At 55.2% G+C, this 17084-nt stretch overlaps 1 protein-coding gene across 6 annotated transcripts in view; it reads right to left on the minus strand.

Annotated features, from left to right (window-relative positions):
- Positions 1–15533, minus strand: part of B3gat1 (beta-1,3-glucuronyltransferase 1) — a 34575-nt gene extending 19042 nt beyond the window's left edge. For 2 of the 6 annotated variants that reach the window (XM_013155529.3, XM_023566156.2), the window contains exon 1: positions 14874–15152. The gene's annotated coding sequence lies outside the window, so the exon portion shown is untranslated. Of the gene's footprint in view, positions 1–14873; positions 15153–15303 lie in introns of those variants that run through there. The other 4 variants (XM_003472554.4, XM_063256126.1, XM_063256127.1 and 1 more) reach the window with 3 other exon arrangements.
- Between the last annotated feature and the right edge of the window lie 1551 nt (positions 15534–17084).

A 17084-nucleotide genomic window follows, 5' to 3' on the forward strand; every position in this document is an offset into this window, starting at 1 on the left:
TCATGCCACACCCTCTGGATCAGGGTCCTGGCCCCCTCACCCAGGCCACTGGCAGGGCTGCACAGGGCTCTGTGTCAAGGCCGCCTGCTAGCTGGCATGATTTTAGGGCACCTCTTATGAAGTATTGTGGTCTGAAAATGATTTGGCCCCTCTGCAACTTATACTGGAAGTTGGCAGTCACTGTGGCAGTGTGCACAGGGGCACTGTTAAGATGTGGTCATTTAGGGGCTGATATCACTCTCACAGGAGCAGGCTCAGTCCATCAAGAGCAGGGTGTCATAAGACCAGGCCATCCCTCCTGCTCCATCTCTTCCACGCTTGCTTCCGGCACCTCTGCTTTTTGCCATGACTTGAAGCAGCACAAGGCTCTTTGCCAGCTCCATGGTCTTGGGCTTCCAGCCTCTAGAACTATGAGCCAAATACACATCTTTGCTCTGTAAATTACCCAGGATCAGGTCATTTGTTACAGCAACAGAATGCACTAAGACAGGAAAGCTGGGCGTATGTGGGCCTTGAACATATCTGGGAAGATTTCTTCTGTGTCCTTTGAGACTTGTAAAGGAGAATGCTCAAATGTTGCTGGAGGGTTCTACTTCCAGCAAGGAGAAAGCTGAAGAGAGAGGTGAGCACAGCCATGCAGGCGAGCCCCCATCAGCCCCTTCTTGTCAGCACACCTCTTCTGGGCAGCCCTATGGTCCCATAGCCTTTGCCCCAGCACCCGCTCAGCCTCAGCCTGTCCACACCGGCTGCTGTTAACAACAGGCGTTCCTCCTGCATCTGACACTTAAGCGCTGTGCCCAGCACTAACACACCTGCTGGTGGTGCTCACAGTGCCCTGTGTGTGCGGCTGTCCCGTTGTGATCTCTGTTTTATGGCTGCATTCACAGAAGTCACAGAAAGCACTTTGCACCAAGTCTTAGAAGGAAATGGTTGAGCCAGAACTCAACCTGGCCATCTGTCTGCAGCTGTCACTGGGAGCGCAAGATGGGAGGTTCTCCCCTCCCCCGACTCAGGGTGATGAGCCACCCGCTAAACACTTTCTCTACTGGATGAATTTAAGAGCCATGCTCCTTGGCCACAGCTGCTACAGCATGGACACTGGCACCTGCTTGGAGCTGGGAGCAGGGAAAAGGGTGGAAAAGGGATCAGGGGATAGGGTGGGGTGGGGGTGGGGGTGTCACAGGAGCATTCTGATCCCATCTAGTGTTGGTCAAAACATCTATGAAAGGAAAAGGAGGGAGTAAGGGAGAAAAGCTCTAAAAATAAACTTAGCCATAAACCCAGTTGTGCATTAATTACTCTAGAAGCCATTATGTCTTGAAAACCCCATAACTTTAATGGAGGCTATTATAAGCATAGTGGCAAAATTGTGGAGCTAATTACCATGCTGTTGTGGGTAGAACAGAGCACCCCAGCTGTGGGGAAAGTATCCGGCCAGCAGGGGGCAGGTTCGTGAGAACTGAGACTTCCGCAATGGCAGGGGCCTAGGGCAGGGGCTGCATCCTCTAAAGAGTCTGACAGAGCTCCAAGGGTGGCCAGGGCAGCCACCCCTCTACAGCCTGAAGCTTCTGCCTGGGCTTGGAGAGAGCATGGTGGCTGCCTGTGGTCATAGGTAAATCCATCAGGGACTTCAGGGAGGCTTTGGCTTTGGACAGGAAAGGCAGAAGCACCAACCCAGAGAGAAGAGGCCTAGCCACACAGGAGGGTGGCAATGTTGAGGAGGAGCAGGGTGGGGGTGTGGCCCAGGTCCTCAGGCGCTGTGATATGCCAACGGTCAGTGTTCTCACAGCCTCTAGTGGATGGATACAAAGCTGCATTGTGGGAGCAATGGGCGAGGCCCAGGGTCATTGGAGGAGAAGCAGGAGTAGGTGGCAGGGCTGTACCCCCTTGCAAGTTGTGGTCCTGCTGCTTGACTTCCTTGACCTCTGTTCTTGGTTTTAAAGCATGGAAGGTGGTTGGAAGAGTTCTAATGATTTTCAGCTTTGCCATTTTGGCATCTTGAAGCTAAGGTAGCTGCAGCTCCGAGAGGGTGCAGAAATGAGGCAAGTGTGGTCCAGGTGGGAAACCAGGCCAGTGTTAGATCCAAGGGCCAATATAAATCTCCCCACAGACCGTTTTGTGATGAGAGAGCTGTAAGCCTGGGAAACCAGCATGTCCAGGAAGACCCTCCTATGGGCACTCCTCTGAGGGCTTAGGATGCTGTGGGCTGTGAATGAGAACAAGGGCTGTCCACATGGAAAGGCTGTCAGGGATGGGGTGCAAGTCAGGCCGGGTATCCCAGGAGCAGCCAGGCCTGTGAGGGCCAGGGCAGTGTGTGAGGTTGGCTCAAGGCTGGCCGTTCTGTAGATGTGGAGTGGCTTTCTTCTATCCCTGCATGTGCTCGAAGGAAAGCCTCTGCCATGTCCCTATCCCTGAAAAGGAAGCTTACTCAATTCCACTCCAAAAATATTAATTGCATATCTGTACATCTGTAGTGGGTATGACACTGTGGTAGGTCTGGCAACAATACAGCAGTGTGGGGAGGAAGCCCAGACTATCGAGAGGAGAGATGTTACACAGGGCATTCCAAGGTAGGGCATGCGTGAGGTATGTGCAAGCTCTGAGAGTTGTGTGTGCATGTGTGAGCACATGTGTGGCAAAGGTTGGTCACAGATAACTCAAGACCCACCACACCTTCTGGAGGATGAGTGAGGTCTTCCTACCCAGTAGGACTGGGTGTGTGATTCACTGGTTAATCAGAAACCTCAGAAAAGCAAGGCTCTTTCCAAATCTCACATACCTGCCATACACATTTAGACATAAGGCACTTTAAAGAGCCAGTTGTTCCACAGTTGATGTTTCCCCACACTTGCTCATATGTGATTGTCTTTCCAGAGTCCAAACTATCCCGTGGGGGCCGGCTTTCAGCCATTCTGCCTTACAAACATAGGGTCCAGCTTCTCCTGTTCTGTGGGGAGGTGCCTGGGATGCTGCTCTGCCTTGCTGGTCCCCTTCTGGCCCCCACTAGGCCTGGGGTCTCCAGCTCTGATTTTGCTGAGACCTGAGAGACACCTGGTGACCGATTGTCCACAGTGCCCATTAGCAGACTTATAATCTTCACCTAATTTGGAGAGTGCTTTTTCTGGACTCATTTTATGCATCTTTTGAGAATATTCATTCTAGTTTTCATAGAAATAATGTGCTTACTGTTGTGTAGAATTCCCAGGTAATAAGCATTACTGTCACAAATGGGGGCCAAAATTTGTGCCTCTTGGTGAGCATGCATCTGCCTAGTGTGAGCAGGAAGGACCCTGCTGAATCACACAGGTGCTGGCCTCAGTGCTGTGTGGGTACATCAGGCAAGCTACTGAGTCTCTTGAGGAAAGGCAGGGTGAGAGCTGTGTTCCATGGTACAGCAACTGCCCAGCACACAGGGTGCTGGGTCCATGCTCAGCACTGCATGGAGGCCATCTAGGAGCCTATGTCCCCCCAACACTGAGAGAGGGTGGAAGTCTCACAGGAGGAGCTGGGGGAGCCCTGGTGCCTGGGGAACCCTCCCAGGCCTTGGAGTAATGAGTAAAATAAAATAGTGGAGGGACTGTGGCCCAGGCTCCAGCATCTCCTCCAGCTTTAAGCACCACCCCCAAGAGAGGAAGGCACAGACTTTGTCCCAGAGAGCCACAGGAGCCCCTAATGGGATCAAGAGATTAGTATCGATTCTGCAGGCACTGCTCAGGGAAAGCCTGATGCCAGAGCTAATCAGCTCCCAGCCCAGTCAATCCATACTTCATTAACCCAGCCCCAGATGCCAGCCAGCAGCACTGCTGTCCTGTGCCCCTCAGCCTCTGCCAAGGGCAGGACACAGGCATCTGCTCCCTGTGTGCTGCAAACCTGCAGAACACTTAGGGTCCCTGCAGGCCTCCTGCTCCTCACCTAGCAGGTTCCACTGTGGGTCCCACATGGAGCCAGGAGGGCTTCCTTTATAAACCGTCATTTGATCCTCTCCAGAGCCCTATGAGGCAGGCAGGGAGATCCTCTCCCCATGTGCATAGGAGGAAACAGAGGCCTACAGTGGCTGCATGACTGGCCTAAATCCCAAATGTTAGGAGTGTGCAGAGGCCTGGGACAGACCCAGCTACCACCTACGTGCAGTGCATACTGCCTCTTTCCTACCTATTCTTCTGGGTCTTGCTTTCTGGCTGTCTTGGTGTACCTTGGGGTCCACCACCAGTGGCTTCCACCCCAACACCTGAAGCACTCTGACCTTCGTTGGGCGTGTTTCTGTTCCACCCATACGATGGTCAGCCTGAGAGCCCTGAGTGGGCCAGGGAGGCTCCCAACCCTGCTTCCACAGCACATGTCCAGGCCCTATCTCACCGGAGCCTGGGTCGTCTGCCCCTTGCTGGGTACATGCAAGAAAAGAAAAGTCAGCGCACACTGCAGGTCTCCTACCATGGTCCCCTCTAACTGGGAAAACCCAGCCAGGAACTGGTACTAAAGGAAAAATTATGTCAGTGAAGACTTGGTGTAAAGAATACTCATGTGCTTTAGTTTTCTTCCAGGCAGTGACAAAAATGTAATTCACTGAATTTTTGTATTTTCAGATAATTTCTTTGTTTTAAAATTCTAAGAAACAGCTTTTGGATTAGATTTGGATTATGATTCTATGACTCAATGAAAATTAGGTTTTGGTGTATTATGGTTCTCTGTGAGAGAAAGTCCATTCCAGTTCAGGGTAGGACGCTGGATGGAATAAAAATGGGCCTCAGATGGTCTTGCTGTAGTTCTCTGAATCATGCAGCTAGTGCTTCTTCCTGAGGGGACACTGGTGTCCTGCCCTCTTCTAAGCGCAAGATGGGCTTGGCTTTTCCAGAGCAGAGAGAGGGCAGCCAGGGACAGACCTGATGGAGAACTGTGGACAGCAGAACAGGGGCCAGCAGGCTAGTGGAGGACCCCCAGGGAAAAGCCACCACTCCCTGGGGCCTCATGGGTGATGCCTGTGTTGGGGAGGGTGCTCAGGGCGAGTGGGAAAGTGTTCCGCAAGATGTGTTGACAACCTACAGGACAGCACCAACCACTTAGCCTGCACATTGGGAGGCTTTGGGTTTGCAGGGCAGAAGGGCAACCTCTGCATAGAGCTTTGCTCCTGACTTGGGGTCAGAGAAGAGTTTCAGTTTTGGAAGGGGGCGCCTCCTGTACCTCCCTGGCTTCCCTTCTTTGCCCTCAGCTCATTCTGGCAGCCATGCCAGCTTTAGGAAGGGAACACTACTATTGCCAGTAAAAAATGTACTCATTTTCCATTGCTCTAACAGACTCCCACATCTTCAGGAGCCTAAAACAGCACCCATTTGATCTCTTTAGTTCCCATGGCGCGGAGCCCGGGCCTGGCTTCTCGGTATTCTCAGAGCCTGCAAAGGACGGTGGGGCTGTGTGTTCATCTGCAGGGCTGACTGGGAAGAAACCACTCTGTGCCGTGCAGGCTGCTGGCAGAGCGCACTGCCGTGCAGAGGTAGGCTGAGGGCTAGGGCTGCTAGGGGCCGTGGTGGGGCTACAGTGCACATGGGTCTCCCCAGCCAGCCTCCTGCCTCATCTGGAGTCGCTCACACACAGAATCACCAAGGGACTGATAGCCCCCACCATTTCTGCCACATTCTACAGTTAGAGGCCGGGAATTAGGGCCTTCCAGACTCAGGGCTGGGGGACAGAATGGAGGCACGGACCAAGCAGGCAGATGGACTGACCCACGCTCCCCCTTCCCAGCTGCTGCCTGGGTCCTGCTGTGTCCTTCCATCACTCACTCCTGTCTTTGGTTAACTCTTCTGCCCAGGGAGAGATGCCTGCAGGGCTGTGCAGCAGCGGGAAGAGCCCCAGGCACCTGATAGCCTCTCTCCTCCTCTGCTCTGAGAGGTCAGCAAGGGAACCTCCTAAGCCTTGGCTTCGCATTCTGTAAAATGAGAACAAAAGTTGTTCTTCCCCTACTAGATTGTCAGGATTATTAGAAAAAATTCATTGTAAATATCTAGTACATGGTTAGAGCCAGCAAGCAGATGCTGTCGTCACTGTCAACCTGACAGCCTGGGAAGGGCAGGCGAGAGCTGTTTGGTCTTGCTTGCCTCTGACTCCTGGAAGCTGGAAGCAGGTGGGAGTGACAGACCCTGGCAGTCCATGGCAGCCCTGAAGAGGAAGGCAGGGAGGAAGAGAGGGGCTGGGGTAGTGATACACTTCTGTCTCATGGACTAAGCTTGGCCTTATCACGTCGTGTGAAGCCCTGGAAGACCCATTTCTGTGCCCCAGCCTCAGCCTCCCCAATCCCAGCACAGCCCTGCTTGGCTCCTGGGCAGTTCTGGCACATCCCAGTGTGGCCTGACTGCGATCCAACTGCCCTCTTCCCTGCAGCTTCCCATCCAAGCTTCTTTCTTTAGGTCATTGTTTCAGAAGCCAACGTGAAGTCTCTGGGCTGTCCTTGATTCCTCCTCTCACAGCACCTGCTGGGTCTCAGCTCCCAGCTGCTTGCTCCAGATCTGGGGCTACCCCACCCCATCCAGGACAGTTTTGCCTGCCGTGCGTGCACACCCGCTAGGTCAGCTCTGCCACAGGACACGAGCTGAGGAGAATAGGTTCAGCTCATTCTGGTACCAGATGAAGAGCACAGTGAGCAGGGCAAGGGCACCAATCTGCCATTGCTAGCAAAACAGGAGCAGCAAGGCCATGTGGGCAGCTGGCCAGAGCCCCATCCTTTCTTCTGTCAGGCTGCCATGCACTGGCAGTGGCAGGAAACAATCCAGAACCCAGAAAGATGGCAGCGGCCTAGACTCTTCCAAGACAGAGGGCAGGCCAGCAGCCTTGCTTCCAGGACCTGAGCACTGGGGACAACAAAGGTCAGGTGAGGGTGCCACCTCTGGAACCGAGAGGGCCAGGTAAGCTGGTAAGTTTGGCGCTGGCACTGAGTGTGAGCCTTGTATGGGCCGAGCCAGCGTGTGGCCTCTCAGGCTGGCAGGGCCCATGTCCTGGAGGGAAGGGTGTGGGCAGCCAACATTGATCTGCCCCATGGTGTAATCCTTTCTGCTCTGATGTTGGCCTGGCTGCTCTCTGCCTCAGTTTCCCTGGGTGCTGCGGTCTGTGCTGTTTGGGTAAGGGTGCTGAGACTCCCTGGCACTTTGGTCTGTTGGTTTCTGCTCCCTGCACTGGCATCTTTTTTAGCTGCTCCTGCCTCTCAGGCTGCAGCAGCTGAGGCTATCACCACCTGTATCCAGCCTGGTCCTGCCATGCACTTACTGGCATTCACAGTCATCCTCAGGGCCCAGATCAGGAGGTCCTCTCACCATGCCTTCCTCCAGGAGGAAGCAGGAGCCAGGAACTGGATATAAAGCAGAAGCTTCACCGGTATCTCTGGCTCAGTGTCCTTACCAGTAACTCTTCCAGGACTATTCTGGGGTCAGTGGAGGGACCCTATGCAAAGCATGTGGCCCCAGCACTGGGAATGCTAGGTCACAGGAGGGTACCAGCTCTGAGCACCACTTCTACTGCCTGGACCTCAGTGCCTGGAAAAAAGAAGCGGTAAACGGTGGAACCGAGCTCCTTTCTATGGCAGCATGGACTGGCCGAGACTCGGGCCTGGCTGGTGTGTGGCAGTGTGACGGATACAGGAGGCCAGCTCTGGCCTGGCCTTCCCTGCCCACGCTTCCTCTCACAGGCACTGTCTTGCACACTGTCACCTTGCGGTCTAGGGCAGCTCCCTTAGGTGCTCACTGTGGCTTGGAGTGGAAGGCTGAACCGCAGCTCACCATCACCTGTGCTCTGATGCCTTCCAGTGGCTCTTGATTCTCTTCCTCACCTGCGCACAGGCCAGTCCACTCAGGGGACACTGAGGTAGGAGGACCAAGCATTTCCATAGGCCACATGCCTCCTCCTTTCCTGCTTTCAGAGCTGTCAAATCACTGAGACATATTAGCTGGGGATCCCTGGACACTGCCATTTCCTGCTCTTTTTCTCTTAGAGGTAGGATGCTGGGAAACTTCATTCTACACCCTCCCACTGTTAGGGCTTCCCCCCTTCCCTCTGCTACCCCTACTCTGCCTCGTAACCCTGTCTGGGGCAGCAGCTCACCCTACTACCTGGATAGGAACAGCTAAGGTACAGGGTGGAAGGGGTTGGGGAGCACAGCCTGAGAATGCCTATGAATCCTGGATGGCTCTTGCCCTGGTCCCCACCCTACAAGCACAATATGATGAACGCAGCAGTCCTTAAATCTCAGTCCCATGGGCTGAGTGGTGACACTATCTATATGTTTTACAGCCATATATTGTATAGCAAGCTGCAGGGCAGTTACAGATCACTGATCACCCAAATGGAGCCCAAACATCACGAAAGTCCATGCTCAAGGCAGGCTTGGGACTCTACCCAGGGACTCTACAGGGACTCTCTCAGGGCTCCCAGGTCCTGTCCTGGGCACAGAGTCTGGAAATAGTAGAGAAGGCAGCAGGGCAGAGAGGCAGTCTGCTGCTCAGTTCGTGCTCCCTTCCTCACTGGCAGTGCACCTAGGCAGTTGCTCAGCCCTGAAGGACCAGATGGGGTACGCTCATGCCGGGCCTGACATGGGGCTGGGCATCTGAGGATGCTCCTTAGCACAGGATACATGAAGGGACATCCAGTGGCCTGGGCAGATAGCAGCTAACACAGGGCTTTCCGCTTGGCTCACAGGTGACACCCAGAGTGGAGCTTCACTGAGTGCAGACTAAGTCAGGTTGCCCTGTGTTAGCCTCCCCTGAGCACTGACTGAGCACCCTTTTCTGCACGGCCTGGGAAGCACTGGAGAACCTGTCTGCTGGGTCAGTGAACAGACAACGTGAGGTGTAAGCACACACACACTGTCAGCCTTGACAAGCAAGGGGATTCTGTCACCTACTCCCACACAGATGGGCTTGAGGACATCATGCAAGTAAAATAAGCCACTGCAAAGGGACAGACCTTGGATGGCTCTGCTCACAAAGATGGAAATCAGTGCAGAGGCTGCTGGGGCTGGGGAGGCCAGGGTGAGGAGCTGTTTCGCAGGAACAGTTTCCGGTGTGCAAGATGAAAACGTCCTGGAGGTTTGTTGCTCAGCAATACGAATAAACCACAATGTGAGTACACTACTGACCTGCACAACTAAACATGGTTAAGGTGGTAACTTTTATATCGTTTTCTTTACCACAATAAAAATGGGAGCTATCACCTGCAGGTTTGTTAGACATGGTGGAGGTAGTTCGTGAGCTTTTTTATAGCAGACAGGCTTGGGGGCTGCCCCATCAAGCTTCCTGAGCTGTCACTTGGACATCACAATGAGAAAGGAGGCAGAGGAGACCCTGGCAGAAGCACCCCTCAGAGGGTCTAGATGTTTACCTCATATGGCAGCTGGGCCCTGGGCAGTAGAAGGTACTGGGAATAGTTGGGCCATTTGCTGATGAGAAAGAGAGAGAGAGAGAGAGGGAGAGAGAGAGGGAGAGGGAGAGGGAGGGGGAGAGGGAGAGGGAGAGGGAGGGGGAGAGACTGATTTACAAGTGGGAGAAGTTAATATTGACATGTGATGAGTTAGGAGCATAATACTTCAGCTAAAGTTCAGACACTCTGACAGAGAAAGGAAATCACATGCCCAGAGGCTGTACGTCAATTTAAGCAGGCTCTGAGCAGTCCTGGGCCTGGGCTCCATAGACTTAATGTCTTCTCTGCAGGACAAGCAGGGTTCTCTGTGGTGTGTGAAGGGAAGGTGGGTAAGCAAGGGAAAGAAGTGAGCAGGCGGGAGCAGGCAGCAAGGGCACAGAGCCCAGCCCCGAAGGCAGGCCCAGGACAGCCATGGGAAGGAGGCTTCTGCAGCCACAGTATCTACGACTTTGATGGCTTCGAGAGTCGAGAGTCGCCTACCGCACTCCCAGGGAACCAGTGCCACCAGTGCTCTGATCTTGAGAGTGTCAGGTCAGTGAGGAGAGGTGTCGGGCCCTCAGATTTCTTGAGGCAATCAGGGCTGCAGGTCTGAGGGAGGCAGGAGCCAGGCAACTCCCAAGCCTCAGCCCCGAGCCACTGAGGTCCCTGCCAGTCAGCCAGCCTAGTCCTCCCAGGCCAGCCTTTCCTTGGTCAGAGTTGTATGGACGGGTGCAACTAATGATTCAAAAATTTAATTAAGGTTCTGTATGTGCTTTTGATTCTGCCTGTGGCCAGGAGGAGCTGGCCTGCCCAAGGACCCTGGTGGCCTTATGCTGTTCACTGACCTGCTCTTCTCCCTGACTACACAGGGGTCCAGCTGTGGGCACAGGCTGCTCCTATGGTGCCTGTACAGCCCTGTCCTGCCCACAGGACAGGCCACTTGCCAGAGAGGAAGGGGCAGGAAGCATGTGACTTCAGATGCGGGCTGGAGCAAGGCACTAAGATACCTGGTGACCCTGGACAGGAGTGGAACCACTTTGGGCACTCATTCCCTCATCTACAGAACAGGGAGGGCCTGTATTCACAGGCCTTAGTCCTGAGAAACCAGGAGGCCAGGTAGTCTGGGGCATCCATTGCCAGTGCAGGCTCCTGATGGCCAACAAGACTCCTCCTCGCCTGCCCCCTTCCTCTGGCAGCATGGCTGGCGGCCCCCTTGCTCGTGTGTCCCACTCCTGGGTGTTCAGTGGGCAAGCGAAAGCCTGGGGTGTGTTCACCTGGCCCACACCTCTCCTGTTGTAGATGAGGAAATAGCGCCTGTGCCAGGCTGCTCCGTGGTAAGTTGCTGATGCAGCTCCATGCCCGGCTTGCAGTCAGCTGGACGTGTAGCAGCCTGAAGTCCTGTCCAGCTATGGCCTCTCCGCTGGGCTGCAGCCTCCTGGCTGTCTTCCCCTGGACAGAGCTCGCCCCAGCAGGGCCCCCCATGGCCCCTGCTCCACCACAGTGCAGCAAGAAGACAGCACAGCTTGCTGCTTTTATCTTACAGCATTTAAGATTTTTTTAGTGAGAATATTTCCAATAAAAGAGAATTTCCACTACATGCCTCTCAAAACAACCTCAGTTTCTTCTTACAGCATTTAATTACAAATGAGGAAAATATATTTCTAGCCTCACTTATCTCACAGGGCCGGGCACATTGCAGGTGTTATGATCTGGCCCCATACTTATAGGTGGGGAAACTGAGGAAGGATCCGAGTTCTAAACAAGGTAACACACTGATGGCAGGCAGCCTGGTACAGAGTAGGCTGCTCAGTAAATATCTCTGTGAATTGCTACAAAATGAATAATACAAATTGCTTGCTATTTTCAAATAAAAAAAAGCAACTGGTGTTGCACATTTTGAGTGGTTAGCATGATTAAACGTAATGATTCACCCCTTCCTCACCATCCTATTATCACCCCTGTTTTAGAGAGGAGGAATCAGAGGCCCAGAGAGGTTAAACAGTGTCCTGAGACCACACAGCTAGGAAGCGGCAGACCCAGGACCCAAGTCCAGCCAGGCTACATTCTTAGCTGGCCTCCCAGCTACACAGAGGAAGAGTGGCAGCTGCATTGTCCCCAGATCCTCTAGGCTGCTGGAGGTGCTGTGTGCATGCTGTCCAAGATGGTGGCTGCCAAGCCCCTCACTAGGGCTGGGGTGGCTGCAGTGCTGTTTAGGGTGCAGAAAAGCAGCCTGTCCACCCCAGTGTCCGGTGCTGGCCATTGTGAACAATGGGCATGAAGAGTTACTCTTGCCTTAGAGTCAGACTGCTCATCTGCCTCTCAAGAAGGAGACAGCTCGGGCGGTGTTGAGAGATGCTGCCCCACGTGGTCATCCTGGGAGGACAGAAGGGCTGGTCTCACCACAGACAGTGCTCCGTCCCTGTGGTCATGCCTTCGTACTGTGGCTTGACTTTCTCCCCACCCATTTTCCTTCTCGGTGCACGTGAGCAAAGGACTGGCAATCATCCCTGCACATCTGAGGAGAGCTCACCCAGCCAGGGCTCACCCAGCATGACACCTCGGCCCGGGGCAAGGTCATTCCTCAACCCTGCCAACTCTAGAGCCAGACCCAGACTCTCTGGTTCGGGGCAAAGCCCTCATCCCTGCCAGGCACTTGGCACTAGGCTGCCTCCTGTGCCGCTGTCAGCTGGTGTGTGCTCCCTGAACACACACATTTTAATATTGGCCAGAGACAAACCTCATTAGAAAAGTAAATTTGCTGTAGCTGCAGAGAGAGAGAGAGAGAGAGAGAAAAAAAGCAACCCATATAACCCTTCCAAAACTAAATAGAAAACACTAATTTTGGGTTATTTGATGCTTTGTGTCCCTAGACCCTAGTGTAGAGCCTGGAATACAAGAGGTGTCCACCCAGGGCCCCGGGAGTAGACTGGATGGTGAATAACTTCTCTGACCATCCCATCAGCTTTCAGCATGCATAATAAACAGTAATTTCATGACTTTTCTTAGACACTTATTCCCTGATAAAATGGAATGGTCGCATTTCACATTATTAGACAGAGATTATCATTATTTAGCTGAGTAGCTCTGGGTTCCTTGGGCCTGGACAGAGTTTGGGATTGTGGGTTGCCTAAAGGGGCAGCTGCACTGATTGCAAAGAACTGGTGGGAAAGCTGGCCTGGCCAGAGAACCAGCTACTCCAAATTTCACAGCCACAAAGATTCTGGGAGAATGGAGGGTAGGAGAGTGTCTAAAATAAATTAACACTTATCTAGCACTTCTCATAAAGCAGTCTGGTGAGATGAGGGTTCCCCAATTCACAGAGTGCCAGGAAGTCAGGGTTTAGAGGGCCCTGTGTCTTCCTTTATAGTCCACTCAGTTGGCCACAGTTGGACTGAGGCTGGACCCTCTGGGGACTGGCTGGCTCTTGTCCATGTGCCCTTACTGATCTTCAGGAGGGTCTTGGTGTCTTTTAGTTGGAGGCTTGGGAGGAGAGGACAGTATGCAAAGCAAGCTTCTCTTCCTCCTCCTCCCCAGGTGCCAGGCCTGCTCAGACTCTGTGTCCTCCACATTACACCGTGTTCCAGGACCAGAGGGGTGGGAAGAGGCTGGGAGGTGGTGGAGATGACAAGGAGACTCTGAAGATGCCTGCGTGACTCAGTCCTGTTGAACTTGTAGCTTGTCCCCCTCTGCCTTTTGTCCCCCTTGCATTTGCTAGAGCCCTAAACTCCACTGAGAGGATCCTGCAGGGGAGGATGTGGGGGTTCTGGAAGGAACACCTTTGCTACCCAGCCTCTTCTTGCTTTGCATTCCCTCTGCTGTAAACCTTTGTCTGTGCTCTCAGGCTCCAAATCCTTCTCTTCCTCGGGCCCTGTCCTTTCTTCGGTTATCAGATGAAGGAGCACTCAGGCATCAGCCCTTGCTTCTGGCCACACAGGATCACAGGCTTCCTTACCCTGGAGCCTAGGTCCCGGTCCATGTCCTCCTCCAGTTCTGACCCTTGGAGCTCCTGACCTGCCTTATCACTCGAGACCCTACCCAAGAAGAGCATGCTTGATCTCTTCTCCCCTAAAACACTGCTATGGAAAAATCGAAGCCTATCCAGAAGCCTGAGTGGAAGACATGGGCTGCTCTGGAGTCCTGGGTCTCTACCACAGGTTCCTATCCTATGGCACAAGTTCTGCTTCTCTGTGATTTGCCAGCCCCTTGCTTCAGCTCCTCATATTCAATCCAGCACACAGGTGCTAACAGCATCTAGGGGTGAGCACAACAAGGTGCCGGCTCCATGGGTGCATGGGGCTCAGATGCTTTAACTCTCCCTGGCTCATTAACCCTATCCAGTTAAGGAGTAGAGGGAAATAACATGTAACTCCAGAACCTTTCAGGATGCAGGCACAGCCTGGGCAGTGAGACATCTTGGAGGACTCTAGAGCAGTGGTGCTGCAAGACCACATGCCCGCGACCTCAGGAATTTAGCAGGCAACCTTCCTGGGGTTTCCATACAAACACTATTAAGTCACAGCACTCCCCACTAGGACATCATGCCCAACCATTATTAACAGCCTGAGCTCAATTCTGTCACATCCCTCACCCAGAGTGTGCCCATCCAAGTAGACAATGTCCACCAGAGGCCACTTCGAGGGCCTTGTGCCACGGAAACCTCTGGGCTTCAGTTCCTATATCAAGCAGTCCAGCTAGTGATGCCTGAGACAGGGAGAGAGGAAAGGGAGCCAGTCAGGCCCGGATCCACATCTGAGTGTGCCGACTGTTTGGAGTATCCACCTCAGCTGCTTGGAAAGAGGCTGTCAACCCCCTTCCCTGGCACTGCTGGATCCAGCTGCTTCTTTGTTTCTTCCTTCCCTGCCTCAACTCTCAGCTTCTTTTTTGAAGTTGTATGCTTTAATTAGAGACATCAGGTCTCACTCCTGAGCCCAGGCCCAGAGGGAAGGGTGGGAACCCAGCAGCCTTGCTTCCTTCCTCCCAATGGCACTGAAGGTCCCAAGGAACCTAGGGTCCTCTACCCAACTCCCAGCGCCTCGGTATCCCCAGGAGCTGCAGAGCCTAATCTCCTGAATCCAGTTAACTTGCCAATGCTGAGAGGGAGCCACAATGTGGGGAGGGCTGCTGGGGAACAGAAGTGGGCCAGGGGCTGCTGGTCCAATCCTCCTCAGGGCCTCGCGAACCACCTGCTGAAGTGGCGAAGGGGCAGGGCAGGCGGCTAAGAGCAGAGCAATTGTTAGGAGTCCTTGGAGCGCAGGACCAGGGCTCCCTACATCTTGGTCTGAGGATGGCAGGCGGCATCCATCCCGGTTTTGTTTTGCAGCCCCTAGGCACAAGGCCTCCCAGCCGTGGCCCCTTTCCGGCGCCCCCTCCTCTCGCTCCACATACACACGCACACGCGCACACGCCACGCGCACGCCCCGAGGACATGGCGTGGGGACTGGCGAGGACGCATAAAGGGGCTCGGTGGACGACGGCTGCAGGGCGGGGGCACTGACCTGCAGCGGCGGCGAGTCCGGGTACTCAGCGGCGCGGTCCATCGCGGGCAGCGGCTAGGCTCGGGCTCCGGCAACCCCCGGCTGCTGCCTTGGGCCGTGCTTCCCAGGGACTATCTGGCTCAGGGTCCCCGGGGGTCCCTTCATCGCCGCCCGCCGCCCCGTCCGCTCCTGTGCGCTCGGGGAGAGCGGCCGGAGGGGGCGCGCGGAGGCGCAGCAGCGCGGGCGCGGCGAGGAGCGGCGGGGGCTGGAGCAGGGCCCGGCGCGCGCGGTGCCCTCGGCGGCGGTGGAGCTCGGTGCAGCCCGGCGGTGACAGCGCCTTCGCCCCGCCCCCTCCCCACCCCCACCCCCACCCCGCACCCGGCACCCCGCACCCCGCGCGGCGGGCGCGCGAGCTGCTGCGGGACCCGCGCCGCCGCCGGTCGGTACCAACCTCGCCAGTCGAGGCGGGGGCGCAAGGTGGCCAGCGCGGAGGACCCCCGAGATTGGTATCATCTACCCCATCCCGGGCCGCGGGCGCGCGCCCTCCCGCGGAGGCGGCTCGGCTCCGCTCCACTCGGCTCGGGCTCGGGCTCGGGCGCGGGACTGCAGGCGGGGCTGGACGCGCGGCTGGGCTTGGCTCTCAGAGTTGCATCCCCGGCCCCTGCCCGCGCCGGGCCACCCCGCCTTCATCCTGGCGCCCAATTTGGCAGCCTCTCTCAAAGGGGGATTGTTTCTGGCCAGGCTGCGGGGGCGGCTCTCCGGACTAGGAGGAAGGGCTAGAGAGCTGGGAGGGTGCGGCCCCTCGCAGGCTGCAGGCGCCCTGGGGTGGGAAGAGGCCAAGGAAGCTGCAGTCTCTTCCCCAGACACCCGGCTGCTTGTATGGGGCGGAGGTGGGGGTCCTTAGGCTCCCGCCAGCAAGGGCCCACCTGCGAGCACTCCTCCATCATCGAGGTGCTGTCGAGCTGCGAGTGAGTGTCAGCGCCCTGGCCCCCTCCCCCAGGACGGACCTCACCCATCTGGAGGGGAGGCTGAGGCACCCGCTGGACGCCGAAGAGCAGAGCGGGCTGTGGCAGGGGATGGAGGGGGCACGGTTTCCTAGGCTCGCTTTGCTGGTGTGAGCAGGTGGGCTGCGTCTCCAGCGAGTCAGGGCGGATGTGTGCATGGCTGTGTGCACATGCAGAGGTAGGGGCAGTGTAGCCAACTAGGAGAGGTTTCTGAATGAGCTTTCCTCCACCTGCCAAAAGCTCAGAACGTGTCTGCCGAGATCCTCCAGGACATCTGTCGTCAAGGCCATCCCAACTCCTGTAGGTTGTCAGCACTTTCCACAGGCTTTGTGACCCGATGTTCTGTGCGCTGAGGCCTGTCTGCATCACCTTCTGGATCTGAGTGGCACAAAGCCATCCTGGTCCTTTTATGGGGTGCGTGTGATGGGATGGGTTGGGTAGGGGCTCCAGAGTCACCCAAAGTGGGTCAAGACCTCCAGGTAAGGCAAGGACTCCACAGATATTCAGAATATAATTAATCCCAATCTCTAAGGACTACTGCCCTCCCTTTCTTCCTCTCCTTCCTTCTCAACAGCAAGGAAGTCCCTCCAGATCTAACTTGAGCATCTCTCGCTGGAGTCCAGGGTACGTTTGCGTTCTTCCTTCTCTTACCAAAGCGTGGGTCACAGGGAGCCCTGCTGTGCTTCTTCCTTCCCTTGGTTGGATGGCTTGGGCTCCTTTAGATTTTGCTTAAAGAACTTTCCTGGGTCCAGTTTCCCCGCTAGTGTTTCCTTCTGCTCACACTTGATTCTCCCTGACTCCGCACTTATTGAAGGACAGTGCAAGAGCAGGAAAATGGAGCACTGGCGAGTGTAGAGGAGAGACCAGGCCCTGAAAAGCTGCCTCTTCCTTTCCAGAGGAAGCCAGGAAGCCAGCCAGAACCAGCAGAGTCACCAAAGGTAGGGCAGTGAAGACTTCGGAGACTCTGGGTCCAGCCCAGAGTTTCACCAACAGGAAGCAGGCCCACAGAGCAGTCATCCAGGTGTGGTCACACTCATGCATCTTCCCTGCCAGCGGAGCCAGCTGCTGAATGGCAAACTCAGGGATGGGGGCAGTGAGGATGCCTGGGTTCTAGTCAGTCCTGCAGGTACCAGCCACCTTGCAGGGTGAGGTCTTTACGTCTGTCTGTCCAGTCAGACAACAGGGGCTGCACTAAGTGAACCCCCTGGTCTTAAGAGGTGTGGGCCTG

This window comes from Cavia porcellus, unplaced genomic scaffold, assembly GCF_034190915.1.
Source record: "Cavia porcellus strain 051 isolate PalLab524CR breed Dunkin Hartley unplaced genomic scaffold, mCavPor4.1 scaffold_9, whole genome shotgun sequence".
NCBI classification, from domain to species: Eukaryota; Metazoa; Chordata; class Mammalia; order Rodentia; family Caviidae; genus Cavia; species Cavia porcellus.